We start from the raw sequence: 8,644 nt of genomic DNA on the forward strand, positions 1-8,644 counted from the left end.
ATACCGATCCATAACGATGATATCTAAGTGTTATGAAATCCTGTGTCATTTTGTTTGATAGACATATTTGTTTCCAACTTGTTACAATGAAATAAAAGTACAAATATTACATATAATATAAAATATCATTGATTATTTATCTTCAATCATTATCGTTTGGTTTTACTAATTAGATGTAGGTATAATTATAAAATATTAATGAAACATATAATGAACGGTTTCATTACATATTATGGCTTAAATGATTTATTAGATTGCCGAAGATGTTTGTTCTTATTACACAGAAACAGTAAGTAATTATCGAAGTTAAGTCCATCTGTTAGAGCTTCCTAATATTTACTATTAAAATATTAGGTTACATATACTGTTTTAAACTGCTTGCCGATATCTTATTGTACACCAATGTGATCATTCGAAACTATTTTTAAGCAACTACTTAGTTTATAAGAGGCTTTAAATTCTACCTACGTTGAGAAACTGGTAACATCGAGAACTTACAAAGTTAAATTCGGATTTCGATCCCTCGTGTGGTCACAACAAACCATTCTCAGTTTTGTGTTTAAAAACAAAAAACTTTGGATTTATTTCTATTATATATGTTTATTGACATCGAAATTCCATGTGAAAACTCTAGTATTTTCAGTGTTATTCGCTTCACCAGCCTATGCACCTCCAAATCCAAAACCAGATCCAACACCAATAAAATAATAATGTGTGTGTGTGTTTTTTCTTATAGCAAAGCCACTTCGGGCTATCTGCTGAGCCCACAGAGGGGAAGCGAACCCATGCTTTTAGCGTTATAAATCTGTAGACATATTGCTGTTCAAGCGAGTGACGTAAAACGACAATACGCAGGAGGAACACCACAGCAAATAGAATATCCTGTACATACGATGTCATCTCGGCAAGACCTCACAGCTTCACTCACAAAAGAGAATGGTATCATTAGAGCTGATAATATTTTAAAATGTTTTTTACTCACCAATGAACATTTTGCTTATAAAACTCTTAACATTACGTCATTGCCAACTTCAACCAATGATGTTGCAGAACACGTCACAAACTATAATCATATTTAACACTTACGTTAATTTGTTTAGTTTGTCAGTAAAACCTCTCACTATTAACCTATAAACCAATCTACTTTCTTGTTTTCAGGATGGTGTCTCATGTAAAATTTTAGTCATATATTTTAAGCTGATGCTGTTCGTCAAGTTTAATTTTAATGCTATAATTACGTGTATAAAACTCTCCTTTCCATTGCTTCACCAAAAGTACATAAAAAACCCTCTATGCAAACACGTTAAAGTAATCCTCTGTTGGCTAGCTAGCTCACTAAATACTCTACCATACTCGTAGCAAGACGCTACATCGTGGAAAACGCACCATAATTTGAGAAAGACATTTCTAAGAAAAAAACAACTAACTCAGTAACCAACACTTCGATGTTGGCTTGATTTTTTTTAATGTATTGAGTAAATACATCATATATTCCCCAGTATATCGATAATATTAATTAGATTGAATGTTTTATATCAATGAAAATACGTGTAATCCGTAATTAATGAAATTACGATCTGAATGAGAGGCCGATTTGAGTAGATCCTAAGGTAACATCTTGCGTTAACCCATCACTTTTGTCTTGAAAGACGCATGGTGATCTTTTCATGAATTTTTTAAAGAAAAAAACTGCGTCTTACAAGACGTAAAATACGGTATATTTTTCTTACAACTGTGGATTGAATGTTATAACAAACATGACCACAACATCAGAAGCTGTCGTATTAATGTAATCATTATTTTATACACTCGTTCATTAAGAACAAACACATGTGAAACAATTATCTGTTATTTTATTGTAAATATTCCATTCTTTCAAATTTATATTCAGTTAAATATAAATATTTAAAAAAGTTAAAGCAACAAACAGAAATTCAATTAAATATTTACTTTAAAAGTTATAAGGACAAATGTTATAAAACAGCATGGTTATGTCACCCTTTGTTGTTGTTTCACATATGAAACCATTTCGAAAGAATTTAAATTATCTGTGAAATATATAGTCGATAACAAAGATGTATTGTTTTTTACATTATTTCATTAGAAACATAGACAAGATTCGAATTTTTGGATAAACGTTTTTGTCATAAATTATCTTACTTTTATTAAATATTATTTTACACACCTCCATTAATAACAAACAAGAAAGAAACATTCTAATTGGTTTTTCAATGATAAGGACAAAGTTAACTTATAATTGATATTTCTATCATAACATTTCAACTGTTTGTTTGAATTTACTCTTAAACAATTTAGAATCTCACGTGGAGTTAGTTCCATTAGTGTTGTAAACATCAAAAGTGTAATAATTTTATAGTCTTCATTTCTCCGATCTGTTAAATTCAATATTTTTATAGTTTATGAAATTTGCCTTTTAACCTAAAATAAAACCTCAAAACCAAGTACAACCCATGAATTTTATATCTTACTAGCTACAGATATATCAGAACAGAGGAACTTTTTTATGCATGGAAGTGGAAAGCCACAGTAGAAACAGATACCAATGTACGACAGGGACACTAAAACCAGTGTAATACCGCACGATATTTAATGTATGATTTTTCAACGATAAAAATTTCAATTTCTAGATTCCGTTTAACAATAAAATTTATTTCATATTGAAATTTTTCTCATCCTTGTTGTTTTTTTCTAACTTAATAAAACAAGAAAGTTGAACCTTCATTCATTTGTTAAAAAACAACCAACAACAACACCCGACCGATCAACCAAAACACACATAAGGAAAGTTTAACAATAGATAGAAAAACGTTAAAGTTATCATGTATGTAGCTCAATATCAACTTTTGAAATGAAAACAAAATATTAGTTTCTGACAACATGGTGACAAGAATTATTCAAACAAGTATTTAAGATTTGTACTTAGTAAAATATTCATTATAATTACTATTATAAATAAATACTATCAAACAAGATATAAATATTTTTTACAAAAGACGGTTAAATTATTAGGTACTTCTTCTACGTTTTATTGAACAACGGTGCTGATACTCAACTATAATAGTTGTAATTGTATGAAGCGTAATATTTTAACAGTGAATATTATAGGACATCACAGCCAATCAGAATGATTCCAGTAACAGTTGATGTCATGAATGGAATTACATTATTATAGAGATATGTAGAGACACACGCACTGAGCCATAGGAAATCTGTGACTCATTATTTGTTATTTACATCTAAAACATTTCTGTTAACGTGGCTCATGTAGTTATGGAATAACTTTAAACTGTAAGTGTAAATGCAATTGTGTGATTAGGGTGGAATATATAGCACTATGTAAATAGTGAAAACCTATTTCATGCCCTGCACACATAATTTGTATGTAATGAATGTATACAAATAGTTTATATATCAATAAATCGTCTGTGTCACACATAACTACTGTAACGTTAGCCTCGATGTGTAATGTTATATCCAATACTTAGTTATTTTAACATTAAAATACATCACACAAGTGTCTATATAGACATTTCTTTTATTTCATTAAAAATATACAGGCTGCATAGATGACTTTTTTACCCTAAATCATGTAGACACACTGTTGATTTCTTTGTTTCACTGTTAAATTTCCCCCAAAGTTACACAAGAATTATCTGCTCTAGTCGTCCCTAATTTAGCTGTTTGATATCAGAAAAAGTCAGATAGTCATCACCATCCACCGACAACTCTTGGATACTTTTTTATTTACAGATTCTAGGATTAACCGTCACTTGAAACACCTCTTTGGTTGAAAGAGCCAACAAGTTTTATGAGACAGGGATTCGAACTCGCGACCTTTAGAATTCGAGCCGAGCTCAGTCATTACCTATTCAAACAAGAACGGTATCTATACACTGAGTTCAGTGTGACGACATAATCCTCTTTGTCACATGACAGTAGTCATTTGTACAGGTTTATAAAGCACTACAGCTTCAAACATCTGAAACTCTTACCTAATTATTTGTAAAGGTTAATTTGTCATTTTCTTTACTTGTACATATTTAGTAAATGTTGAGATTAAGTTTTCCTCTTCTAAGGTTATCACAGAATTGAGTTTCTCATTGTTTCTCGTTTTGTGCAAATGTAAAACAAAAATATTTTAATGTGTACAGTAACATCGCTGTTTATGTGAAGATTTATGAAAACAATTATGAATGTAACGTTTATTGGTTTGTTCGTTTTGATTGGTAAAACTTCAAAGTAACCCAGCTACAGCATGTGTGGAAACATCGGGAGCCAGGAAATTCTATTCCCACGCACTCATAATGGAACCGAACTCTCTGCTCCAGAAAAGACTCGTACCACAAAGATCGATTTTATTTAACGTTCTACACGACAATTCATCGATTGATAACAATCTAACTTGATAAGAACATATTTAACATTGACAATATGTGATAGAACTGTTGAACATATAGTAAAATGTCTGTGTAATTATCAAACTAGTGTATAATAAAAATTAGCTGGCAGTCGGAAATGGATATCAACTGTAATATTTTAACAGTAAATATTAAAACTCTCTAGCAGAGGGCGGTATTACTGAGAATTACATTTTGTGTTTTACAACCAAACATCATCATAGTAGACCATAATGTGTATTAATTTTTTTCATCTTTCATAATTTTTTTTAATCTAACCTTCATTTATATATTAACAACAAACTTTTATGGTTTAAGCCAAATAAACAACATTAGTTTACATGTGACAAAATAATAACATCAATTTTAAATATATTCTCACTTATATTTAATTAATATCCGAATTCTTTACCAGGTGATACATTCAATACAATCAAAAATACTTTTTATTAGTTACCACTAATTTAATTTGAGCTTTATTGGTAGTACAACTTATATGTTTTAAAATAGTATCCTAACGGGAAAATGTATAGTTAGTTAATAAAGTAGAAATATTTTCTGTGGTAAATTACTAAACCATAACACTGCTATTCATTCTTCTTTATTAGATACATAAAATAAAATACTAAACGACTTCCTATGCATTACAATTTAAATGTTCTTCATAGTTCCAACTTTTAGAGAATTCAACTGTATAGGATACTAAATAGAATGACACCAGGAAAACACATCGTTATATCACAGTGTAAGAATATGTTTTGTATATAATAACTGATCCATAATAACACTGTAGATACTTCTGTATGAGAGACGTTTAATAAAATACCAAATGACTTACTGTACTTGTTTGTTCTGGAATTCAGCACAAAGTTATACAATGGGCTCTCTGTGCTCTGCCTACCATGGGTATCGAAACCACGTTTTTAGCGGTGCTTCCTGTACTTTAACACATTAGTTCTATTTCATGTTGCGGTGTTGAGGCAATTACATGTAACTTGCTATATAATCAAATTAAAAAAACTAATTATCCGTATAATAATAATACAATACACAGGCTACAAACTATCAGACACAACACTATGTTTTCTTAGTGAATGAAAATTTGCTAATCTTTTAAAATGAACTATTTCACACTTATATATGTGTAATGTAATATGTCCGTGTAAAATTTATAAACATATTATAACCAACCCAAACTGAACAATAATTTCTATATAATATTAGTGGTGAAACAAAGTTTAAGTAAATGTTTTTTTATATATAAATATATAACAGACTAACTTTACAACAATATTAAGATGACTTCTAATAATTTTACAAAGGTGTCAAATATCAGACGAGTTAAAATTATTCAATATATAATTGTATGTTCTTCTATTTATTATGATTATGTTAGTTGTGTACAGACTATGCAGTTATATAATTTTTGTCGTTATTAATTATCAACATAATCATGAGACAAATCTTGTGTACAGTGAAGAGAATTATATCTTGGTTATAAAAGCTAAAACGTCAATACTTTCTCGCATATAGAGAAGTGACCACTCTTACTGTGCTTTGTATATTGTGCCCTCACAGCCTCGTCCAGATTCTTCAACTGTAAACTCTAAGTTAAAGGAACATCACAGTAAACAAAATGTCATATCGGCAAGTCCTAGCAGCTAGAGATAGAGAAGAAAATGATATTTGTAGGAAAAAAATTGTGTAAAATAGTTTGTACATATTTATATTGGTCACTATCTATCTAGCGGCCGAATGGCTTAACCAATAAACGTCATGATCAGTAAACTGTTAACATCATATCAATACCTTGTTGTACAATGAATATCAAAGTAAATTTTTAAGATATTCGTTATATAATTGTTCAGTAATAAATCTCTGACTTTCAACCGTTTGTTAACTACTGTTACATTATAAAATAAAAATAAGTATACATGTAAACACATTTACATATGTCCTACTTGCTGTCAAACATCTGTTCCTTCATCTACAGAATACTTTATATATCACGTACAGAGTGTCACTTGTTATTTCTGTTTATGCTTAATGATACAGCATTCGGTGTATAATAGTTTACACATATAATTTTCCTTTTTTTGCAACAACATAATTAACAAATACTCAGTTTTTCATTTTCTCATATTGTTAGGTATTCGAAATCCCTAGGTTCGCAGTATTGTTTTAAAGCAAAGAGAGTAGTACAATCCTATAAGCTTTATGGAAGTGTGTATGATGTGTGTTTTCTTATTGCAAAGCTATATCGGGCTATCTACTGAGTTCACCAAGCGTTGCAAATCTGTAATAAGCCATAGTGGGATGGGTTGATCAGTGGATACAGCATTTTTATCAAAAGACAGACCCAATTTATCCAACTGCACCTGGAAACGAAGGCCAAAAGGAGCAATGGCACATAGTCTGTTCTGAAAAAGCATGGTCCACCAAGAAAGAAAAACACAACACGAGGTGGGATGGTGAAGATCGAAGTTTCGAAGCATACAGTAGAGTCAGTGGCAAACGGCAGAAGTGTAGAGGATGTTCATGAAACTCTGTGTACAAGCTCCGGACTAGAGAAGTGCGGAAAGTTTCAGTACAGAGCCAAAGTCCCTGATGATGAATGGGGTCCAGCATCTTCTAGGCGGAGGTGCTGGCAGAGCCAAAGATCGGTGACCTATAGTCTAGTTTGTATCGAATAAGAGCGCCATATATCTTTAGCATAGAACAACGATTCTCTCCCCAAGTAGTGGAAGAGACGATACGGACGATATTCAGTGATCTTGTAGTTTTGACTTGTAGCTGCTTGATGTGAGGTTTGAAGGTCAGCTTGCGGTAAAAAACTTTGTCTCAGGTACGACGGTTAGCACAACTTCACCGATACGGAGTTCAGGATGGGAGTGTATATCCCGTTGGCGGCAAAAGTACATGGAACTGTTTCAGAGTGAGAGAGGTTAAAATCCTTTGCTGTGGTTCACTTCAATAAACAATTGATGTGTTGTCTGTAGATGCCGCTCAATATACTTCATGTTGGACGACTGACATGTTTTTTGTGGGTTTTTTTTTAATTTCACTCTCGTGTCAATCGAGGCCCGGCATGGCCAAGCGCGTAAGGCGTTCTTACGCCTTATCAAATAGTCCATAATCCGACGGTCGCGGTTTCGAATCCCGGTCGCACCAAACATGCTCCCCCTTTCAGCCGTGAGGGCGTTATAATGTTACGATCAATCCCACTATTCGTTGGTAAAAGAGTAGCCCAAGAGTTGGCGGTAGGTGGTGATGACTAGCTGCCTTCCCTCTAGTCTTACACTGCTAAATTAGAGACGGCTAGCGCAGATAACCCTTGAGTAGCTTTGTGCGAAATTAAAAAAAAACAAGAAAAGCATTTACTCTCAAAAGTGAAAAATTTATTTGTTTAATAAACAACAACATAGATTACTCCAGCCCAAGTATAACCAATAATAAAGTCAATATCGATAGATATGTTAATTCAAATTTACATTTTATATTAAGAATAGTGAAATAGTACATTATATCACACTTTTTGGTAATTATTTTCTTAGCTTGGTTGTGCAGCAGGTTACATCAGGTGTCTTACACGTACGTCGAATATACTAAATCAATAATTATACAAATAATTACAATTTAATGCGTTAAATCAAATCGGCGAAGTTTGAACTGAAAATTTTATGAGTTGTTTCCACGAATATTTTTTTAAAGTACTTGAATAACTAAGTAAAAAATTGCAAATGTTCTAAATCACTAACATTTTAACTATGATGTTCATCTAGTTCATCACTCGAAGTAATTTAGCTCATTATTCAAAATAAACATCTAAAAACGTGTGGATTCTAATAACGTTTGTATAAAGATAACCAATGTATGAATAATTACTTTCTTTGTGAAGAACATTTTTATTTAGTACTTATTCGACCTTGGTCTAAACTTCAAGTAGTTAAAACAAAATATTTACATAAATATTTGTTGAGTTAAACTTATTCGCTCCTATATGCTTTGATATGGAAGACAAATCTTGAAGTAACATTATTTTGAAGATGTTAATAACATGATGATAGCTGATGTATCATGCTTGTACGGATTTACAACGCTATAATTAAGGGTTCTATTTCTCTCGGATAGTCTTATGTGGGTTTGCTATAAGAAAGCAGACAAATACTGGCTTAATAGAATGGCTATTTATTATGAGTCTACTCGTTACTAATTTTTGAAGAACT

At 31.5% G+C, this 8,644-nt stretch overlaps 1 long non-coding RNA gene across 1 annotated transcript; it reads right to left on the reverse strand.

The window, feature by feature from the left end:
• Positions 1 to 4,746: 4,746 nt before the first annotated feature.
• Positions 4,747 to 7,445, reverse strand: LOC143257156 (uncharacterized). The gene is made up of 2 exons (XR_013031706.1): positions 6,797 to 7,445; positions 4,747 to 6,079 (listed from the first exon to the last, which is right to left on the reverse strand). It is a non-coding gene; the product is annotated as an uncharacterized LOC143257156 (long non-coding RNA).
• Between the last annotated feature and the right edge of the window lie 1,199 nt (positions 7,446 to 8,644).

Source organism: Tachypleus tridentatus, chromosome 7 (assembly GCF_004210375.1).
Source record: "Tachypleus tridentatus isolate NWPU-2018 chromosome 7, ASM421037v1, whole genome shotgun sequence".
In the NCBI taxonomy this organism is placed as follows: Eukaryota; Metazoa; Arthropoda; class Merostomata; order Xiphosura; family Limulidae; genus Tachypleus; species Tachypleus tridentatus.